We start from the raw sequence: 24,762 nt of genomic DNA on the forward strand, positions 1-24,762 counted from the left end.
ACACAACAAAAACATAAAACAGGAAGTACTAATTATGTATCTTGTGGTACACACTGACGAACGACAAAGCTTCAACGAACACATATGACTAGGCATAAGCAAAGCCGAAAGTACACTTCACAAAATGGCGACATTAAATTCGATACGAAACAGATTGCCACTCACACACATAAGGATGTATCACTGTTCACCTTCAGAGATGGCATGGTGCTTTGCAGCTACTACATGGGCACATAGTCTCTCTCTCCTCATTAACAGGATCACTGTTTCGCGGGCACAGGAGCGTGCTACTTAGACGATTTGGGACGTTCCGCACATCGACAGTCGATTTACTGTATGTAGGGCTTGAAATATACCCGACTGATTAACCATCGGATATCGGGCTGTAACATACCGGCTGAAGTAAGGTAAACCTGAGACAGTGTTGACTATCACTGGACAGAGCACAGAAGATAGGCGCCAACTAAAAAATTGTCGGGTGGACACTTGGCGAAAAAAGTGTTACAAGAGTGATAAGTGCCGTCGGCTGCATATAATTTTTGCTCAGTCTCAGGGAGCAGTTACGCTTGCGCTATGTCAACTCCAGCCGAGGCATGCTTCATTTTATGACTGGGCATGCCCTTTGCCCCACAACTTATAGTCGCTTTCAGAAAGCAATCGTTGTACATGGAGAAAATTACGTTCCCAGAATACTTCCTTTTGAATTTCAGTAGATACATTCACTTACGTAATAACATAGAACATAGAATTCAAGAAACACTGTATGATGCACAGAGAAACCTAAATATATGAGCGCAGTTCGCGAAGACGTTCACAACATCTCAAAAACAGAGCATGACACTCGTATGCTAACAGACTCATCAATTCAGTAGGCACAGAAGGCTAAGACAGGCCGTCATAAATAACTCGAACAGCTCCAGTACTGACGATGATAGCACTAACAGTGACAATGCTGACATAATATAGACACCCAAAATATACATATCTTAAAACACATTAAACATACACAATCACTCATGTGAACACGAAGATTGCCATTTACAGCACATTATAAATAAATCTAATTAAAAGCAGAAGTAATTAAAATGATCAGTGGACAGATATCGTTCTATAACCCACGTTAAACCTGTATCCAATCTCGTTAAGTAGTTACATAAATGAAAACATCATTGTAAATGTAGTAATGTGGACGTAATAAAAATTTAATATGAAGTAAGCAAGCAAAATCGAAGAGCGTAAATACACAACAGCAATAGATCGTGCATACTATTCAATAATGCAAAATTAATGGGCCCACTACTCAAAAAAGTCTAGTTTTATTCTACTAAAGATGTACACTCCTGGAAATTGAAATAAGAACACCGTGAATGCATTGTCCCAGGAAGGGGAAACTTTATTGACACATTCCTGGGGTCAGATACATCACATGATCACACTGACAGAACCACAGGCACATAGACACAGGCAACAGAGCATGCACAATGTCGGCACTAGTACAGTGTATATCCACCTTTCGCAGCAATGCAGGCTGCTATTCTCCCATGGAGACGATCGTAGAGATGCTGGATGTAGTCCTGTGGAACGGCTTGCCATGCCATTTCCACCTGGCGCCTCAGTTGGACCAGCGTTCGTGCTGGACGTGCAGACCGCGTGAGACGACGCTTCATCCAGTCCCCAACATGCTCAATGGGGGACAGATCCGGAGATCTTGCTGGCCAGGGTAGTTGACTTACACCTTCTAGAGCACGTTGCGTGGCACGGGATACATGCGGACGTGCATTGTCCTGTTGGAACAGCAAGTTCCCTTGTCGGTCTAGGAATGGTAGAACGATGGGTTCGATGACGGTTTGGATGTACCGTGCACTATTCAGTGTCCCCTCGACGATCACCAGTGGTGTACGGCCAGTGTAGGAGATCGCTCCCCACACCATGATGCCGGGTGTTGGCCCTGTGTGCCTCGGTCGTATGCAGTCCTGATTGTGGCGCTCACCTGCACGGCGCCAAACACGCATACGACCATCATTGGCACCAAGGCAGAAGCGACTCTCATCGCTGAAGACGACACGTCTCCATTCGTCCCTCCATTCACGCCTGTCGCGACACCACTGGAGGCGGGCTGCACGATGTTGGGGCGTGAGCGGAAGACGGCCTAACGGTGTGCGGGACCGTAGCCCAGCTTCATGGAGACGGTTGCGAATGGTCCTCGCCGATACCCCAGGAGCAACAGTGTCCCTAATTTGCTGGGAAGCGGCAGTGCGGTCCCCTACGGCACTGCGTAGGATCCTACGGTCTTGGCGTGCATCCGTGCGTCACTGCGGTCCGGTTCCAGGTCGACGGGCACGTGCACCTTCCGCCGACCACTGGCGACAACATCGATGTACTGTGGAGACCTCACGCCCCACGTGTTGAGCAATTCGGCGGTACGTCCACCCGGCCTCCCGCATGCCCACTATACGCCCTCGCTCAAAGTCCGTCAACTGCACATACGGTTCACGTCCACGCTGTCGCGGCATGCTACCAGTGTTAAAGACTGCGATGGAGCTCCGTATGCCACGGCAAACTGGCTGACACTGACGGCGGCGGTGCACAAATGCTGCGCAGCTAGCGCCATTCGACGGCCAACACCGCGGTTCCTGGTGTGTCCGCTGTGCCGTGCGTGTGATCATTGCTTGTACAGCCCTCTCGCAGTGTCCGGAGCAAGTATGGTGGGTCTGACACACCGGTGTCAATGTGTTCTTTTTTCCATTTCCAGGAGTGTATTTACAAGATTGATAATAGGTTAGGAATAGCTTATTATACCTTCTACAGCTATATAGGAACAGTATATAACTTGATTAGATTGCATTGAGGTGGGATATTGTTCGGAAGCTATGCAGAATATGTTTACTAATTAACCTAGAGGTGTATTTGTTGTGTAACCTAACAAACGACAACTCACACAACACTCAAAGAAAATACCGACATGATTAGATCTGCATGGACTGAGCAAATCGAGTTTTCCCTAGTAGTAATGTCATGTGGATAGTAGTAGAATGGGTAGCACCACAAGGGAACGCCGCACTTGAAGTTCAATACCAAGTCCCCTTCCCCAGATGCTGCTGGTGAAGACATATCTACATCTACTCTTTTCTGATTTCTTTTACTATATTCGTAAATTATACCGTAATTTTATAATTTCCTACATTCAATTTCGTGTATTATTCTTTAAAAAAATAAACGTAATTACCGTAAGTAAATAAAGGATAACACCAATGTGCAGACAAAAGAAGTCCACGTGGTGCTGCATGGGCAACAGTGCGTGTGGCCTCAACTGCGTAGCACAATTTTGCTGCGCGGTGGTGGCCATGGGTAGGAGCTAAGAGGTCCATGTGGAGCACTACGGCCTGCTTAAGGTAATGTGATGGCAGACCCTAGTAGTCATAACGCAGCTTGAAAAAAATGCAACTTGTTGGTGTAATCTCTCAATTGCCGTCGGTACTGTTTCTCTGAATTTAAGCCACATCTGGTATACTCTTGCGTTTATTTTTGGTGGATTTCGTCGTTACGTTTTTCAGTCTCGCTACAACAATCTTAAGGTCACTAACCCCTATATCCGTCATGATGCTCCTTGTCTGCTCAGGATTATTTGTTGCTGAGAGGTCAAAGTATGTTTTCGAAACCTATTACGCTTCGAGTGTTACCCTGAACTAACTGCTGAAAATAATTACCAGAGAGCGCATTCAGTACAATACCCTCTTAAGAATACGTTATACCCAAAAGAGCCGTCTCCACTCCATTCGCACTGCATGCATTTTTGCAAATTCCATACGAACTCAACTGCCCTGTGCTTTATGACTAAGGTCACTAGAGACATAGAGCTCTGTTATATCTGCACTAATGTTGTTAGTGAAAGAGAGCATCTGGCGCACCTACAGCTACTGTTCACTACGTTATGAGAATACTGCTCAGAGATTAAGACGAGAAAAAGTGTCTTTGGGGTGACGGAAGTAAAGTTTTAGGGTAACAGTAAATTATCAATGCACAAGGAACAGAGAGGGAGGTATTTATCAATTTCTACAGCCCTCAGCGATACCTGAACTAGGGCGTTTATTGGGATCGTCAAACATTATCGTTTTCATTCATGCACTGCTGACAATGCCTCTCATCGAATTCCTAAGACATTCTTCTGCCTCTGGTGATATACTACACCCTACTGATTAAAAGAGAACATGCTTCATGTAAATTGAAGGGGATCACTGTTGTCAGTTGCAGTGGGACAGTACACTGAATCAGCGGGTAAGAGCGAAAGTGTCTACCGCACCAGGACTCGAACCCAGGATCTCCTGCTTACTAGGCAGGTGCGGTGAACTCTGCGCCGTCAGGGACACTGCATTATCGTAACTGCGCGGTCTATCTCGGCTAGTCTCACTGCCGATCCCCATTCCCATCGATCGCCAACTACACTCCTGGAAATGGAAAAAAGAACACATTGACACCGGTGTGTCAGACCCACCATACTTGCTCCGGACACTGCGAGAGGGCTGTACAAGCAATGATCACACGCACGGCACAGCGGACACACCAGGAACCGCGGTGTTGGCCGTCGAATGGCGCTAGCTGCGCAGCATTTGTGCACCGCCGCCGTCAGTGTCAGCCAGTTTGCCGTGGCATACGGAGCTCCATCGCAGTCTTTAACACTGGTAGCATGCCGCGACAGCGTGGACGTGAACCGTATGTGCAGTTGACGGACTTTGAGCGAGGGCGTATAGTGGGCATGCGGGAGGCCGGGTGGACGTACCGCCGAATTGCTCAACACGTGGGGCGTGAGGTCTCCACAGTACATCGATGTTGTCGCCAGTGGTCGGCGGAAGGTGCACGTGCCCGTCGACCTGGGACCGGACCGCAGCGACGCGCGGATGCACGCCAAGACCGTAGGATCCTACGCAGTGCCGTAGGGGACCGCACTGCCACTTCCCAGCAAATTAGGGACACTGTTGCTCCTGGGGTATCGGCGAGGACCATTCGCAACCGTCTCCATGAAGCTGGGCTACGGTCCCGCACACCGTTAGGCCGTCTTCCGCTCACGCCCCAACATCGTGCAGCCCGCCTCCAGTGGTGTCGCGACAGGCGTGAATGGAGGGACGAATGGAGACGTGTCGTCTTCAGCGATGAGAGTCGCTTCTGCCTTGGTGCCAATGATGATCGTATGCGTGTTTGGCGCCGTGTAGGTGAGCGCCACAATCAGGACTGCATACGACCGAGGCACACAGGGCCAACACCTGGCATCATGGTGTGGGGAGCGATCTCCTACACTGGCCGTACACCACTGGTGATCGTCGAGGGGACACTGAATAGTGCACGGTACATCCAAACCGTCATCGAACCCATCGTTCTACCATTCCTAGACCGGCAAGGGAACTTCTGTTCCAACAGGACAATGCACGTCCGCATGTATCCCGTGCCACCCAACGTGCTCTAGAAGGTGTACGTCAATTACCCTGGCCAGCAAGATCTCCGGATCTGTCCCCCATTGAGCATGTTTGGGACTGGATGAAGCGTCGTCTCACGCGGTCTGCACGTCCAGCACGAACGCTGGTCCAACTGAGGCGCCAGGTGGAAATGGCATGGCAAGCCGTTCCACAGGACTACATCCAGCATCTCTACGATCGTCTCCATGGGAGAATAGCAGCCTGCATTGCTGCGAAAGGTGGATATACACTGTACTAGTGCCGACATTGTGCATGCTCTGTTGCCTGTGTCTATGTGCCTGTGGTTCTGTCAGTGTGATCATGTGATGTATCTGACCCCAGCAATGTGTCAATAAAGTTTCCCCTTCCTGGGACAATGAATTCACAGTGTTCTTATTTCAATTTCCAGGAGTGTATCTGCAGTCCCTGTGCACTGATTTCTGTTCAAAAATGGCTCTGAGCACTACGGGACTTAACATCTGAGGTCATCAGTCCCCTAGAACTTAAAACTACTTAAACCTAACTAACCTAAGGACATCACACACATCCATGCCCGAGGCAGGATTCGAAACTGCTACCGTAGCAGTCGCGCGGTTCCGGACTGAAGCGCCTAGAACCGCTCGGGCACCGCGGCCGGCTATTTCTGTTCGCTATTCCGAAATTCCCACAGGAGATCATAGGTATTTGTGCATCCACACTGAAGAAGGTGGTTCCATTGTCCATCTAGCAGTATCAGTTATATGAATGCGAGCTGTCTATTCTTTCGGGGATGTCCGAAACAACACACACTACACATTCATGTGAGGCATCCTTCGCCAGAGCAAAAGCTGCTACTCCAGAAGCGCCTTTATTAGCTCATAGTTTTCTAGACGCGCCACTCATATTTATGGTCGATGCATCAGCAGCTGCCACTGTAACTGTGTTACAACAAAGTGTACAGCATTACTGACAGTCTCTTTCTTAGGAAAAAGAAATATCGCCATTGCATACAAATTGGTCAACGTCAGCTCTATGTGGACTATGGTTCAATCAAAAAGTTCAGGCAAAAGCTTGCAGGTAGACAGTTCATCCTTACCACTGATCATAAGTCACTTGTGTTTGTAGTCCATCAGAAGCCTGTGTATCACCGAGTGAGCTGCAATATTTAGACTTCATTTGAAGTTCTCTACGGATATTTTTCAAGACGTTGGTGAGCAGAATATGTCAGCAGACCTCTGACATTAGCAGTATTGTGAAGGAAGTAGTCTTCATAGCACTAGCCAACACTAAGGAAAGCAGCAAGTAAAGTCAGGTACAGATTCAGAAATGGTTGCTAATCAAATTTTCACTGACGTTAATAAATGGTTTAATGCTAATTCACTATCATTAAACTTTGAAAGGTCCCACTACATGCAGTTCAAAACCTGTAAATGATTTCCTTCTAGCAAGTGTATAGCTTACGCAGACTGAAAAGGTTGCCAGTGTTAAATTTCTGGATTTACAACTCGATAATAAATTCAGTTGGACAGGACGTACCAAAGCCTTACTGAAGCGCATAAACATGTCTGTTTTTGCAGTGAGAATGATGTCAGATGTAGGAGATATATGTATAAAAGAACTTGCGTACGTTGCTTACTTTCATTCTATTATGACATGTGGGATCGTATTATAGGAGAACTCGTCGACCGGAGCAAAAGCTTTTAGAGTGCGAAGACGTGTAATAAGACTCGTTTCTGGTGTTAATTCAAAAACATAATGCAGAAATCTGTTCGAAGAACTTTATATTCTGACCATTGATTCTCAGTATATTTGTTCCTTAATGAAATTTGTTGCAAATAATGTATCACTGTTTCCAACCAATAGCTCGTAATATCAGTACTAGGAATAAGAACAATGTACTTAAAGACCTGAAATCAATTACCATGGTCCAAAAATGGGTCCGATATTCAGGAACACACATTTTCAATAAATTTCCAGCAATCATTAAAAACTTGATCTCAGATAATCTATAGATGAATATCTTAACAGGGACCGTTAGACCAACTTAAGTAAAAATGTCTGTTAGATTTCCTTTCTGACGCCACTTGGTGACAACAGTCAAGATTAGGTATTCTGCGTATGATAAATGTATTAAAAGTGCATAACTGTGTTTCATTTTGACAGTTTATTAACTCTGTAAATATTAGCAGTTCCAGTTTACTGTAATGTATTCACGTATTTTGACAGTCTCCTGACAAATTATCAGGCTAGTAAGTGTTATATTCAAATGTTTTAGATTTTTTGGTGTTATACTCTCTGACTTGTTCCTCACCCACGAGAATCATCTCATTTTTGGGTATATGGAACAAAAACTGAATCTAATTTAATTCAGATTAAGGAGACACTGAACTGAAGACTTATCTCAAAGCATCGTCCGCTCCGACGTATTCAAACACCTCGCTCGAACGTAGCACTCAACAGAGACATACAGATGTTATACGTACAACTGTTCGTTAAAGAAAATCTCTTCAACTAAGAACTTCTTCTGCATAGCGTCTACCATACAGGAGTAGAGGCTACTATGCACAAGTTCAAAACATATTTGTTTGATGAATGTAGAGGAAGATCATAAGGCGATTGTCTGCCAGTGAAAGTCTTCCACCACAGCAAAGAAGTTGGCACGCTATAGCTCCGCACTGAACAATCATACCATCCACTCAGCAGTTCAAGCATATTGATCTCCATATCGCTGTACGTTTACCGTGGACAGATGGATGATGCCGATAGCGCCCGATAGCACCGACCGTTTATTCTCTCTTTTCTCTGAAATTCAGCCATGAAATAAGCAACAGAAACAACCTTACCCTCGTTCTTCTTTCGTGAGTGGATATCCAATTTGGCATATCGCTCTGGATCACTAACAGAGACTACCTTTATCCCAGGCCGGCCTCACACTAGTTCAGAGAAATCAATTGTGATTCTGCGAGGACACCTAATGCACCCAACCTTCCACTGTCATAGCTTGCGGCAGGCAGTCAACTTCCAGTCACCGCTTTTGACCGAGAAAGCTACGATAGCTGCACTGTTGCAACCACTGCAGACAGCCAGATGGTGTACTGCTACCATAAACAAGACAAATTCAACATAAACAGTCACTCACTAATTCATACTGCTGATGTGATGAAGACAGAAAGAAAGTTTGGGAGCAAAAAATGTAGGTAATGTAAATAGGATTAGATTCTTAATGGAAAAATTGATACTTCAATGTAAATGTGTATCACTGAATGGGGACAAATACGAAGTACAGAACTAAATTACAAATAACTGAGCCTAACAGCACGAACTACAAATTAAATAGAATGACACGAATCTAAGAGAGACGCTTCAACTTACAGAAGTGCTTACGTGATGGTCACTACACTTCTCCAAAAGACGGAAGCAGTACCTAGCGATTAAATTAATATTGCCTCCCGTAAAATCCATAATTATGTTGTATTATATTTATTGATGTAACTTTTTTTACTTTTTTTTCAGTCAAAAATTGACTGAATTTCTCTGACCCCCAGCACTTAGCTTCAAAATGAACTTTTTTTCAGAAAAATTAGGTGACCCTTCAAAAAAAATTCACGAAAAACGGTTCAGACAGTTCAAAACTTCATAAATAACATACCTAAGTATGCCAGTCATTACAACCCTAACAAACCGTGCTTCGTCTTCGTTATATCAAAGATATTATTTGAAATATTGTGAAGAAAAATAATGCATCGCAAGTAAAAGTTCCAAAATTTCGAGATATTTTCAACCATGATTTTAATATTGGTTTTCAATTGCCTCATTCAAACACATGACATGCATGTGATGAATTTCAAATTCAAATTGAAAATGCACTATTGGCCAACTCTGAAGATATGATTAGAAGATTGAAAGCTGCAAGGGACCTGCATCACGCTAACGCATATGCTGCACAAAATATTACTACACAGCTTTCCAAGTTAGCTAGAGAAAATCCTGCTGAAAGGAGCATATCTTTCGTGAAGTAAAGATGATGCTAAGTGTGGATCTGATGAGATAGGAAGCTGTCTGATAAAATTCCTAGAAACAGAACAGTCTCAGGCAACCATTCTTCACATCATTGGTGATAATTGCAGAGGACAAATTAAAAACTAAGCATTCGTGGCACTAGAGAGATCACTAGTGTCGGCAGGAGAATTTGAGGCCGTTGAACAATCGTTTCCGCAAGGCGGTCACACACGATTGCCCTGTGACCGAGATTTCTGGCGGATTGAGAAGCACGTTAAGAACAGAAAACCAACAGTGTACACCCCTGCTGACTGGGTTACAGTCATTAAGGATTCCTGCAAAATGAAGCCATTTTCAGTTGTTAAAATGAAGCCTGCAGACTTTATAGATCTGATGCCTTTGCATATACATATTGCAGTGGAGGACAATGATGGATCTCAGTTCTGATTTTCGGAAGCGATAGCTTTTTGTTTTGATGAAGAAATGCCATCACGCTTAAAAATTAAGTATCAAAACACTGATTTCGAATAAATTAAAAATGGAAATATCTCTAGAGAAGTATGAGTACATCCGAAGCTTCATGCATTCCAGCTACCAAGAAAATACCTTAAACCGATTCCAATTTGGGAGAAAAAACTGGAAGGTGTTATGTTTAATAATGCTACACATGTCAGATGTTTGTAAGGGATACTTAGTGATTCTAAGGGAAACAAAGGACGAAAATGACAGAGAGGTGATCCATATTCGTTATTTTGTATGAAATATTGTAGTCACTATCATTTTCAGTTAAGTTATATGTTAATGTCCATAGTTTTGTAAACCTTTTCTTTTAGTGTGAGACAGGCCAAAGCCCAAAGATATGTCAATCAGCGATAAAACATTATTTTATATATAATGTGTAACTTTGTCATAAAATAACTGTACATACATGTATATTAAGACAAACTACTTGTGTTGGGCACTGTAACCAATCGTTATATACCTGATCTTTCTTTGAAGTTAAAATTTATTCGAACAGGCCAGGAAAATCTCTCATATTTCATCAAAATTCTGAATTCTCCTCTTAAAGGAGAAAAATAAAACAAAAGAATAGTAACAACCTGTGGAATGGAGTATTATATGCAGAGCAGCAAGAGGCTATATTCAAAGAATCTCTAACGAACTTCCCTTTTGTTTCATAACTATTATATAAACCCAACACAAGTATTGTTAACGTCTTTCACATCTGTTAGCCTGTAGCGTCTGCAAGTCTTTAGGATCTGGGAGTCTTTGTGTTCGAGATTTTTGTGTCCGAGGTTATAGCGTTGTAGTTTTTAATATTCGCGACTTAAGTTCAGCACCTCTGCATGAAATAGTTAACCTCTTTGGGGCCAGGCTAATTAAAAGTAAATTCTTTGTTTTTCGATTACAGACCCTGTTTGGACATTTATTATTGGGCTTTAGTATTATGACTATGCATCGTAATGGATTATATCAAACTAATGGACCCGACAGACGTTGTCCTGCATGATATTTGAAGCGATTAGGATATTAAACAAAGTATTAAATGAAAGACAAATAATACAACAATTTCATTATTCTTTATTTTGAAATAACATGAGATTTTTCTAAAAACAATTCGTTATAATCAATAATGTTTAATTTTATCTTAATGCTGGTTGATGAACAATATTTTTAGTCAATACCTGAGGAGTATAAATGAATAAACTTGACTGTTTTCCAACGCGAGAACACGCCACATATAATTGGCCATGTGAAAAGACCAGGTTTTCTAGATCGAACCCACAAATCGACATTGTTTGACCTTGTGACTTATTAATAGTCATGGCAAACGCCAAGCGAATTGGAAATTGCAGACGTCTGAATGGAATGAGTGAGCCTGAAGGGATCATTGAGATTCGTGGCAGGAGAACAACTTCACCTTCAAATTTTCAGTTCAAATTTGTAGCTTTAAGAACATGGCCCATAATTTTTTTATGACAAATCTGGTACCGTTGCATAGCTTAGGTGCAATTAAATTCCGAAGCAAAATGTTAGGTGAGCCAATTTTTAATCGCAAGTTATGTGGTGGCATTCCTGGTAAATCTAGTGAATTCAGTTGACTGCTTCGTCAGGATCGGTAACAGTGTCGATCAATTTGAACAATATCCGGGCGATGACTGTTGTATTTTGAAGATAATAGCGTCAACATCGATATTTTTTACGGCTAAAATAGCTCGTTCACGAAGCCACGCATGATTAATATAATTAGCTTGTAAATCTGGAAATATGCTTTCAATCAAAGCATCTTTCGTATTTACCATGTTGCAGAAATTGTCTGGCAATTTGATGCATTGTGTGTCTCCATGCAATGGTATTGTTCCATTTCCAATGTTGAGAAATTGCTAGGAGAATGATAGAGCCAATGGGTTGTTTTGCAGTTAAACACGTATATTTGCGTTAAGACGTAATGTACTGACATTTCGCCATAGATAAGATTGTTTTGTACATGCGTTAATTTCATCCGCATATCTAGCGCGTGGAATGACCGGCAATGTCTGTCTAAAATCACCGGACAGCAGCAGTTAGGCACCATCGAAAAGCCTGGTGTTATTATTTACATCTTTCATAATTCTATCGAGAGCTTCAAGTGAATGCTTGTGGGCCATAGTGCATTCATTCCAGATAATAATTTTGCATTTTTGCAAAACGTTAGCCATACCGGAATGCTTTTTTATGTTGCACACTGCATCTGGATATGTGTGAATATTCAACGGCAACTTGAGTGCCGAATGTGCAGTCCGTCCACCATCAAGCAAAGTGGCTGCAATACCTGATGAAGCAATTGCTAACACAGTGTGATTTTGTGATCGAATGCGTGCAAGTATTAGTGAGATGAGGAACGTTTTTCCAGTGCCACCTGGTGCGTCCAAAAAAAAAAAAAAAAATCCACCTTATTCTGCTGTAATTGACAAATTAATTCGATCGTATACATTCTGTTGTTCGTCAGTGAGTAGTTGCTCAATATTTTCAACGAAAGTAGTTAAAGAGACTGTTCTCTATCCTGTTCCCTTTGTCTGATTTCTACTGCAATTAATCTATTATTGTGAGCATTCAAAATTGTTTGTACTTCTTCTCTGATTTCTTTCTTTAATTCATCTTTCATATTTTTGAAACATGTCCCTATTCGTGAATCTATCCGTGTTTCCAAAGTTCCCATCTCTGTTTTAAATTCAGATCCCATCCGTGTTTCCATTGTTCCTACATCAGTTTTTAATTCAGATCGTAAAGTTCCTATCTCTGTTTTAAATTCAGATCCTAACTGTGATCCCACTGAGTCTAACCGTGATTCCATTGTTCCCATCCATGTTTCCATTGTTCCCATCTGTGTTTTTAATTCAGATCCAAACCGTGTTTCCATTTTTAATATAGCACTCATCAACTGCCCCATAGTAACTGATTTGAAACTCCTTTCGCCCCTAACATTTCCCGCAAAACCAGTTTCCTTCGTCATAGCTGTAAAGCTATCTGTGTTCGATATTATTTCAGAATCTTCTATCGTTAATCTCGTATTCTGTGAATTTTCTGATTGAGAAAAATTTTGAAATGGGTCCGGACTATTTTCCCGACTTATTACATTGTTTTCCACTTCATTATTCATCGCACTGTTTTCCTCTGTTGGCGAGTTCGCCATGTTAACAATTTCGTCATTCTCACTATTCATCATTTTTGCCTTTTTCATTGATCGCGTAATCATTTACAAAACATAAAAAAAATTCGTCACTGTACGAAAATTACACGCAATGACTCCTTATCTCCAACAATACCATTCACATGAAATGTTTCCCTCAAACACGATTAACAAACAATTGACATAATTGCACTAGATTGTCAAATGCGTAAACAAGACAACAAATCAAATTCTGAGAAAAAATACCATTAGAAGAATGACAATTACCAAATCTACACGTGCAAAATAGACTACAATAACTAACTACAAATTACTGCAACAATACTACCATCTACTATTTTTACAATCAGAAGAATCCAAGGGACGATCCGAAGCAGCGGTCGCCACGTGCATGGGGGCTTAACTAAATATGATTGAAAATACTTTTTAAATTTTTTGTAGCTGTATGTCCGATTACGCTGTGTCTCGTAAACGGTTGGCCCTGACTAGTATTATTACGCAATCTGACTGCTTAGAACAACAACAAAGAATGAAATGAAAATTTTCATTAACACAATTAATTAATTAAGTCCCCAGCAACTATAAAATCTACGAAGCCAACAAGCACAAGTGTAGCTGTTCTGTATGTGGTAGTATGACTCAACGCACATCTGGCACGGTTCTTCTTCAACAAGACAAGAATTTTAAATACCAATTATACTGATGTGATAAAAGAAAATTAGAAAAACTATAATTACGCAAGAAAACCAGAATTACACTCTAATACACGAGCACAAGCCAGATGCTTTGTTGACTGAACCTGTAATGATGCATTATTTGAGACACACAAATAATAAAAGAACATAGTGGTTTTTACCTTCATATATATTGACGAAATGCACTCTGATCATTACAATATCTTCATTAGAATAACATCTGCTATCTCTCCCATCAAATAACTGGATAAAACATGGAACAAACACTCCTTACTACAACATCTCGACAAGCCTTGCCCACTTGCACATCATTACAATATCTTCATTAGAATAACATCTGCTATCTCTCCCATCAAATAATTGGATAAAACATGGAACAAACACTCCTTACTACAACCTCTCGACAAGCCTTACCCACTCGCACATCTCAACACTGACTGCCACGAGACCTCGACAGGCACTGACTACCACGAGTTCTTAACAGGCACTCACTACTACGAGCTCTGCCCACGCACTCTGCCTGCTACGAGTTCTTAACAGGCACTGTGGAGGCGGCTTAATAATACTCTTTGGCGCAATCTCTGGCGCAGTGGCTCAGTGTAGCCACCTTTCATATGCCCCTCCTCCACAGGCCAGAATTTGATGGTATTTTGGCCAGCATTGGTGGTGAAAATACCACCAAATTCGTCCACAAAAATACAGACAAAAATAAAAGATAATATAAATACCTAAATATCACATAATTAGTTAAAATGTTGGCTTTGCACTGACCTTTCAATAACCTAATATATAAAATACAGTAGGCAATACAAATTCTTTTCATACATGTGGCTTTACATAATAGTTTACACAATACATAAAAAATCAGTTTATACAAATGTTCACATCAAATACTTTTAATTATTCAAAAAAAAAAAAAAAAGTTGATAATTCCAGCCCAGCAATGGTCAACAGGTGCAAACACCAACAAGTGACATCATTTCAGCAGAAACAGTCCATCAGTTGCACCCAGCAATGTTGAGAGCAGCTGCAGACACCAACAAGTGACATCATTTCAGTAGAAGCAGTCCATCAGTTGCACCCAGCAATGTTGAGCAGGTGCAGACACCAACAAGTGACATCATTTCAGTAGAAGCACTCCATCAGTTGCACCCAGCAATGTTGAGCAGGTGCAGACACCAACAAGTGACATCATTTCAGTAGAAGCAGTCCACCAGTTGCACCCTGCAATGTTGAGCAGGTGCAGACACCAACAAGTGACATCATTTCAGTAGAAGCAGTTCATCAGTTGCACCCAGCAATGTTGAGCAGGTGCAGACACCGACAAGTGACATCATTTCAGCAGAAGCAGTCCATCAGTTGCACCCAGCAATGTTGAGCAGGTGCAGACACCGACAAGTGACATCATTTCAGTAGAAGCAGTCCATCAGTTGCACCCAGCAATGTTGAGTAGGTGCAGACAGCAAGAAGTGACTTCATTTCAGTATAAACAGTTCTAACAGTGGCACCCAGCAATGTTGAGTAGGTGCAGACACCGGCAAGTGACATCATTTCCATAGAAGTAACTTCATCTGTGCACCCAGTAATGTTGAGCAGGTGCAGAGAGCAGTGCATGATATTCACTATCACTGATCACACAGTTCATCAGCAGAAATTAATCATTCCTAAGTGTCACACATTACGTTGAAAAGTGCAGGTAACAGTCCATAATATTCACCATCACTAATCTGACAGTTCAGGCATGAACAATAGTTTGAAAACACATACAAATGCTTTTACAATGCTCTTACACTAAACATACAAATTCTAATAAACACACAAATGATATCAGATAATTGTCGTAGTAACTATTACAAATACACAAATATCAGTAAACCTATAATATTTATTGGTGTCAGTGCAAGCCACTACAAACAAATAAAATAATATTCAGGAGATAGGTGGGTAGGATTAGGAAAGGAAAACACACAAAACACACTCACTCATCTTTCATCCACGTTAAGTACAACTGTGTAATTGAATAGTGTTAACTGTGTAAATGCAATTCTGTCAAAATCTGATGTGCATCATGTGTATCAAGTAGTAATGGCAGCAATGTATCACAGTCAATAATAGTTAAGTCAACGTCATAGTCATCATGTCAAGACCAATGTTTGCGAAGCCAGATCAAATGTACTGTTGTTGAACAACTGTCAGTGAGCCAAGATATGCAAATACTTCCTCTCTTCAAAAAAAAGTATATACTGCTTAGTGATTTAACAAAGTGTGTGTATAGACTATCTTCCTTCTACTTTAGTGTTCTAGTCTGCTATCTTCATCCTCCTTGTTCCATAAGACCAACAAAAAAAATATGCATTTCACTTACTTTACCTCTTATCCACCAAAACTCCAATAATCATCAACTTCACATAATCTCAATAATACCTCAATAATACCTCTTCAATACGTCGATACATATAAACCTTATTGCCAATATATGCTCCTCACTTACTTTACCTCTTATCCACCAAAATTCCAATAATCATCAACTTCACACAATCTCAATAATACCTCAATAATACCTCTTCAATGCGTCGATACATATGAACCTTATTACCAATATCATTTCACTTCCATAACAACTCTTTCCTCTAGTCAGTCTCCTCGAACAAGTACAGAAAAAATCCTAATGCAAACCTCAGTTCATCATCCCATACAATCTGAAGACACATTGCCAACACACAACCTCTGTGTAATCCATCTGACCCAAATCTTCTGCTCATTATGAATTATAAACAAAGAAATGCATACATGACCTCTAACAGACTTAGTTCGAATAACTCTCAGTAATTAAGTACGATTACGGAGTGTGAATAATCATAATATTTCACAGTGTGTACACCACTTCAAGAATTATGGCAGAAGCAAACATGTGGAGTATTTCTTGTATCAAGTGTCACTTCCTATTTCAATCGCTCACGAAAAATGCAGTGTAATAACTGTTAATGGTCTAAACCTAGTAATGGTATGTCATGTCGTTAGCTTCCTTCCTATTAGCATAAATTTATACAGCTTCCATAAAACCTCAGCTCATGTGACTTCAACGAAGTTCTTGTACCAATGTCGTTCGTCGAATTATAGCAGTTCATTTTCTTATCTTAAAAATATAAGGCACTTAGCGTAAGCAAAACAAGCAATAGCGAGTAAATATACCAGTAGAGAACAGAATGTCAAAAAGTGGATGCAGCACAATCCTTACAACGAGGCTCTGCCAAGCGAACAATCTATAATTAATCCTATAGCGTGACCTAAACTCTATGTTCATACACAGTATATCAGCATTTCTATATACCAAATTAAAGAGTAGTTATGACAACAACAGATATGTATAAATATGCAATCCATACGCAAAGCAGTAAACATGTCATTAGCATCATATCAGCATAAGCAAATAAATGTTCATATGTCATCCTAATAAGTAAACATGAAGGCGCAAGCAGATAAATCACAAAGTATAACTTACATACCTAACCACATCAGCACAATTAATCAGGTGACAATTATAATTTAAATAAATAAGCACAGCAGGCACATAATAAAAAAATATGACATCAGTGAAAAAGCAGTGCAGCCAAGCGATGCATAATATACACAAGTTACAACCCAGTTCATTAATAATCATTGTCAAAATTAGTTAATGTACGCAAGCACATCGCTTCACAAGTAAATTCATAGAACATGAAATTAGCACAAAGTATGAATCACGTAATCGTGAGCAGCAAATCACGTCTAAAGTACGTACCTAAGTGGAAATATGTTACCTGAAAAATAAACTCAATTAATAGTTACCTTTTTAGTTTATTAGTTTCTTCTTGGAAATTACATTCTTCCTGAAAATTTCTCGATAGCAAGTCGCCCTTACGTCGGAGACACACAGAATTTACCTGAAGTTCTTAAATATTTTATAGAACCGTATCCTGAAAAATACTGAATGTTAATAACAGAATTCATCAAGTCACTATAGCTTTATACTGAATTTAATCGTAGAAATTAAACTGTGTATTTGTTTACGGCTGTCAGTGCATTCGCACTGAGCGCTCGATCAGCTGTAGGCGCGTGACGTAGGAAGCAATTGTTCGCGGTCAACGACTGCCTTGTGCGGCGCGCAGACTTGACTGTTGCTTTGAGTATGTGCCGCCGCCAAAACACAGCGCGGTATCCTTGTACTCTCCGCATGTTTACATCTAGCTGTTGGTTTCTCAAAAGTATGTCATTCCACAAAAATTTTGACGTTTGATATATGATGTATTCCCTTAGAGCGTCGTGATTTAAGAGTTTCTACTTCAACAGTGTTATCACGAATAATTTTGCGAATTCTATATGGACCGTTATAAAGCAAAAAAAATTTGCGACACAAGCCTTTTCCTTTGTGAGACAAACGATGAGACTTAATTAACACTTTCTGACCAACTGACAAGATTTTTAAACGACCAGGACGTTTAGCTGATCTCTCTCTTCTAGCAGCCGCAGATGCAATATTTCGTAGAGCCAGGTTGACAAGTTCAGAATGCCGCAGTTTCCGTGAAGGCGGAAAAGGAACTATTTCAGATATGCGATTTGCCGGTGCTTTGTTTTTTAATATTTGTATAGGCGGTAAAGAAGCTGAATCATTAGGAAGTTCATTCAGAATGTTTTGAAAAATATGAAGATACTGATCCCACATTCTGTGATTCTGATGACAATAAAGACGACACAATTTATTGATTTCCTTCATCCATCTCTCTGAAGCGTTAGATTGTGGGTGAAAAAGTGAAATGAAAATTGGTTTAATTTTACGACGCTGTAGAGTACGAAGCCAAATTTTAGAACGAAACTGTGATCCATTATCTGATATAACCTTGTCAACATGACCAACTTGTTTAAGAAAATGTTTGATGAAAGCATTGGATACTGAACGAGCTGTTGCTTTGCGTAAAGGTGTAAAACACACATATTTTGACGTCAGTTCCACTGCTACGAAAATGTACGCAAAACCATTAGTAGATCGAACCACTGGACCGAACAAATCGACTGCAGCCATCTCCTTTAATTTCGCTGGAATGATAGGAAACAACAGTGCTCTGTGAGAAACTGTTGGCGGCTTAGCCTTTTGACATAATTTGCATTTGGCAAGAACAGATCGAATACGTTTTTCCATATTACTGAAATTACAATTTTCTCGTAATTTATGAAAGCATTTTCTGGGACCAAAGTGTGCATAACTGAAATGCGTATACCAAATCAATTTATTGACCCACTCATCAGGAATACAAACTAACCAAACAGAGTTGTCGAGCGATTTTCGTTTAGAAAGAATGTCATTGCGAACTAAATAATGCTGTCTAATCGCTACGCTTTCCTTTCTCCTCCACTTCTCCTTAATGTCCTTCCAGATTGGATCCTTATTTTGCTCCTTAGCGATGTCCTGGAGCGAAGACGAAATGAAGTTCTCAAACGCAACACCTTGAATATACATCAAACAATAATTGTTTTCTATGCAGTCCTCTTCAGCACTTTGTTTCAAACCAATAGGTGCACGTGATAAAGCATCAGCAACAATATTTGAAGAACCCTGTATGTAAACAATACTAAAGTCAAATTCCTGTAGGTACAACGCCCATCGTGACAATCTGCCATGAGTTAATTTTGTCGACATGAGAAATTCCAGAGCTCGATGATCGGTGTAAACCTTCGTATGTCTACCAAACAAAAATGTCCGAAATTTTGTAAAAGCCCAAACAACAGCCAAAGCTTCAAGTTCCGTAATCGAATAATTCTTTTCTGATTTAGAGAGGACACGACTTCCAAATGCAATAGTTTTCTGTACTACAACGCCGTTTTCTTCTATCTCTTGAAATAAATGTGCACCTAGGCCTTTGTATGATGAGTCCGTTGCCAAACAAAATTCTTTAGATAAACCCGGATGTGAAAGAAGTGGAGCAGCAACTAAAGCATCACGAAGCTGTTCAAATTCTGACTGAGCTTCCTCATCCCAGCACCAATTAGATTTCTTTCCAGATAGTTCACATAAACGAGGGGTGGCCAAATCGTCCAATCTAACAAAGCGTCGAAGAAAATTACAGACACCAAGGAAGCTACGAACATCACGTTTCGTGGTAGGAACAGCATAATTACGAATAGCGTCTAATTTCTCTGGATCAGGAAGAATACCTTCTGTAGAAATAATGTGACCGAGAAATTTCACCTGAGAACGACCAAATTCAGATTTTTCTAAGTTCACTGTAATGCCAACTCTTGCAAAGATACGTAACAATGAATCCAAAATTTTGTTGTGCTCACTCCAAGAATGTTTAGCAATAAGAATATCGTCAACATATGAAGTAATGTTGTCACGAAGATAAACAGGTAAAATTTCATTTAAACTACGAATGAATGCTGCTGAAGATACAGTAAGTCCAAACGGTAATTTCCGAAACTGGTAACAGTTACCAAAGGCTAAAAAGGCAGTATATTTTCTACAATCAGGGTGGAGTTCTATTTGCCAAAAACTTGCGCGCATATCAATCGTGGATAAAACTTTAATTCCATGGAAATGTTGAAGAAGTTCATCTAAATTTTGTGGACGGTCAGTTTCAGGAATGATGATATTATTTATCTGTCTGGAATCCAGAACCAAACGAATTGACCCATCCTTTTTAAGAACAACGTGTAATGGACTGGTATAAGGACTGACTGCATGCTCAATAATGCCCTGATCTAACATGTACTGAAGTTCATTCTTAACCTTGTCTCTGTAAGCCAAAGGAATAGCGTACGTTTTCCCCCGAAATGGTGTGTGTTCTTTTACTTTAAATAAATATTGTAAGCCTTGTATAGTTCCTGTGTGATGACTAAATACTGTAGCATGTGAAGTCAAAATGTGGTGCAGCTCTTCTCTTGCAACGTCATCTGGCACTTCAGCTTTCTTAACCTTTTCATTAATTAATTCTTCGCTACTAATTATATCATCCATCGCGTCTCTGTATCTATGGTCATTGTCATGAATAAACACACTGTCGTCATAATGCTCAACGAATACATCAGAAGTAAGAAACCTTAAACATGTTGTATCTGACTCAGATCTTGTTAAACACTCGAAAAATTTCAAACATTTCGGCATTCCGGCAACAGTCAAATACACACTTCCTTCTTTAAAGTTCAAAATTGCCTTATGTGCGTTAAGAAACTCCATACCTAATATAATTTGGGTACCGAGTAATGGAACAATAATAAAATTATCAGAAAATTCGTATCCTTGACAAATGAAATTTAAGTTGGTCTGTTGTTTGACTTCCACACTTTTTCCAGAAATAGCACCTCGAATTGTAGTTTTAGAAATAGGTAACACAGGACAGGCAATAGTTCTTTCACATATACGAAAAACTGATTCACTAATGACATTCAATGGGCTCCCAGAATCTAAAACTGCAGTGAACTTATTCTTACCCACACATACTTCAATAACAGGATGTAAAAATGCGTCTACATTATTTTCCTTTTCATCTAACAAAATGTCTCTCATGTCTTCCAGGCGTACGTAGTGTAAAGTCGTAGTGTCATTACTTTCTGAACCGTCTATATTGCTGCCAGAAGCCGAAGCTGCAAGTCATTGTCGATTGTTTGCGTCACGTCTTTGATTATTCGCGTCATTTCGCGGATCAATTTCTACTATTTGCACTTGTCTCTCTGAAGTTCTGTCACGTGGAGGATGCCAATTAGGTCCCTCCTGTCTGTTAGATGAAAATTCTTGGTTGTGTCTGTTATTAAAATTTCTGTTTTCCTGTCTGTCTGCATAACTACTTCTTGTGTAATTTCAACTGTCACTTCTGAAATTATTGTTGTATCTACTACCCTGGTTATTTCTGTAGTAAGAATTTCTATTACTGTATGAATAATTTCTGTCCAGATGATACCGATTACTGTTTCCGTATGATTGATCATTCCGGTACGAATTACCGTTATTGTCTGTGTAATTTCTGTTAGAACGTCTGTTATTGTCATAAGGCTGGTATCTGTTGTCCTGTCTGTTACGTCTGTCATTCTCAAAATTACCGCTATAACGTCCGTTCCGACCACTATCCCTTTTCTCTGGATATCTATTGTAATTACTGTTACTGAAAAAGTTACAAGAGGTCCCGTCATCGTTGTCATACTCAAGTTCTTGCAACAAAGTCTTAAAAGTCTCAATGTCGTCTTTACATCTTCCGGCTAAAGCAATTTGTCTTATGGATTGTGGCAGCTTAGTTAAACAAATGCGAATTAATTCAGTCGGGCTGTAAGGGTTGGAAAGGAACTGATTCTTTCGAATCATGTCTTCAAAATATTCTGCTGGCGTGCGGAACTCAGACTGTTTGAAATTACGTGCATAATAAGACTGTGTTTGACTCTGTCTTGCGTGTTTTCGGACCAATATGCCGATAGAAATGCATGATAAAAATCATTCAGATTATTACAATCTCTAATGAGTGCGCGCATCCGCGTCGCCGGTTCGTTTTCTAAATATCCACACATAAATTCCAGTTTGTGACTTAGTGGCCAATTTGGTGGAAGTGCGTACATAAATTGATCTAGCCATGCACATGGATGTATGTCATTCTTAGAATTGCGGAAGATCTTAAATTTCCGGACAGTCAAAAAGTGTTTATAGTCAAAGTTTTCGCCTCGTGGCGACAAAGACCTACCGCGTCTGTCCCAGTCCGAATGTCGATTATTGTCAAGTTCGCGCGCCTGGCGCTCTCTTGTTGCTTCTCGTAAATGAAATCAATTACTTTCTTCATACCCCTCTGCTATCTGTGATTCTAAGTTCCTTCTACTGTCCTTTCCTACTATTTCGCCTTCAATTTGTTTGACTTGCTTTCGTAATGCCTCAAATTCCCTTTTCACGCGTTCATTAAATTTTCCCTGATTTTCAACATGCTTATTTATGTTCTGGTATTCTTCGGTTTCTGCAAATGGCAATCGAGCTGTATCATCCGAATCTCTATCCCCATGTAAACTAAGATTTGTCAGTTTATCTGAAATTTCCTCAACTCTTTCCGATAAGTCACCTATTTTTTCTTTCTGTTTATTTACGTCTTCCGTAAGTGTCGCGACTCGGGTTTCAGTACTGACACATTTGGTAGTTACCTGTTCATATTGTTGTGTTAGGTTATTTAATCTGTCATTTGGCACGGATTCCTCGATTCTCTCAAATATTTCTTCCTTATCCTTTGCACGTTGTAAATTTAACTCTGAAAATTTCTGTACTATCACGCGATCTCTTTCTTCCTGTTCTCTATCCTGTTCCCTTTGTCTGATTTCTACTGCAATTAATCTATTATTGTGAGCATTCAAAATTGTTTGTACTTCTTCTCTGATTTCTTTCCTTAATTCATCTTTCATATTTTTGAAACATGTCCCTATTCGTGAATCTATCCGTGTTTCCAAAGTTCCCATCTCTGTTTTAAATTCAGATCCCATCCGTGTTTCCATTGTTCCTACATCAGTTTTTAATTCAGATCGTAAAGTTCCTATCTCTGTTTTAAATTCAGATCCTAACTGTGATCCCACTGAGTCTAACCGTGATTCCATTGTTCCCATCCATGTTTCCATTGTTCCCATCTGTGTTTTTAATTCAGATCCAAACCGTGTTTCCATTTTTAATATAGCACTCATCAACTGCCCCATAGTAACTGATTCGAAACTCCTTTCGCCCCTAACATTTCCCGCAAAACCAGTTTCCTTCGTCATAGCTGTAAAGCTATCTGTGTTCGATATTATTTCAGAATCTTCTATCGTTAATCTCGTATTCTGTGAATTTTCTGATTGAGAAAAATTTTGAAATGGGTCCGGACTATTTTCCCGACTTATTACATTGTTTTCCACTTCATTATTCATCGCACTGTTTTCCTCTGTTGGCGAGTTCGCCATGTTAACAATTTCGTCATTCTCACTATTCATCATTTTTGCCTTTTTCATTGATCGCGTAATCATTTACAAAACATAAAAAAAATTCGTCACTGTACGAAAATTACACACAATGACTCCTTATCTCCAACAATACCATTCACATGAAATGTTTCCCTCAAACACGATTAACAAACAATTGACATAATTGCACTAGATTGTCAAACGCGTAAACAAGACAACAAATCAAATTCTGAGAAAAAATACCATTAGAAGAATGACAATTACCAAATCTACACATGCAAAATAGACTACAGTTACTAACTACAAATTACTGCAACAATACTACCATCTACTATTTTTACAATCAGAAGAATCCAAGGGACGATCCGAAGCAGCGGTCGCCACGTGCATGGGGGCTTAATTAAATATGATTGAAAATACTTTTTAAATTTTTCGTAGCTGTATGTCCGATTACGCTGTGTCTCGTAAACGGTTGGCCCTGACTAGTATTATTACGCAATCTGACTGCTTAGAACAACAACAAAGAATGAAATGAAAATTTTCATTAACACAATTAATTAATTAAGTCCCCAGCAACTATAAAATCTACGAAGCCAACAAGCACAAGTGTAGCTGTTCTGTATGTGGTAGTATGACTCAACGCACATCTGGCACGGTTCTTCTTCAACAAGACAAGAATTTTAAATACCAATTATACTGACGTGATAAAAGAAAATTAGAAAAACTATAATTACGCAAGAAAACCAGAATTACACTCTAATACACGAGCACAAGCCAGATGCTTTGTTGACTGAACCTGTAATGATGCATTATTTGAGACACACAAATAATAAAAGAACATAGTGGTTTTTACCTTCATATATATTGACGAAATGCACTCTGATCATTACAATATCTTCATTAGAATAACATCTGCTATCTCTCCCATCAAATAACTGGATAAAACATGGAACAAACACTCCTTACTACAACCTCTCGACAAGCCTTGCCCACTCGCACATCATTACAATATCTTCATTAGAATAACATCTGCTATCTCTCCCAT

Source organism: Schistocerca serialis, chromosome 6 (genome assembly GCF_023864345.2).
Source record: "Schistocerca serialis cubense isolate TAMUIC-IGC-003099 chromosome 6, iqSchSeri2.2, whole genome shotgun sequence".
Taxonomy (NCBI): domain Eukaryota; kingdom Metazoa; phylum Arthropoda; class Insecta; order Orthoptera; family Acrididae; genus Schistocerca; species Schistocerca serialis.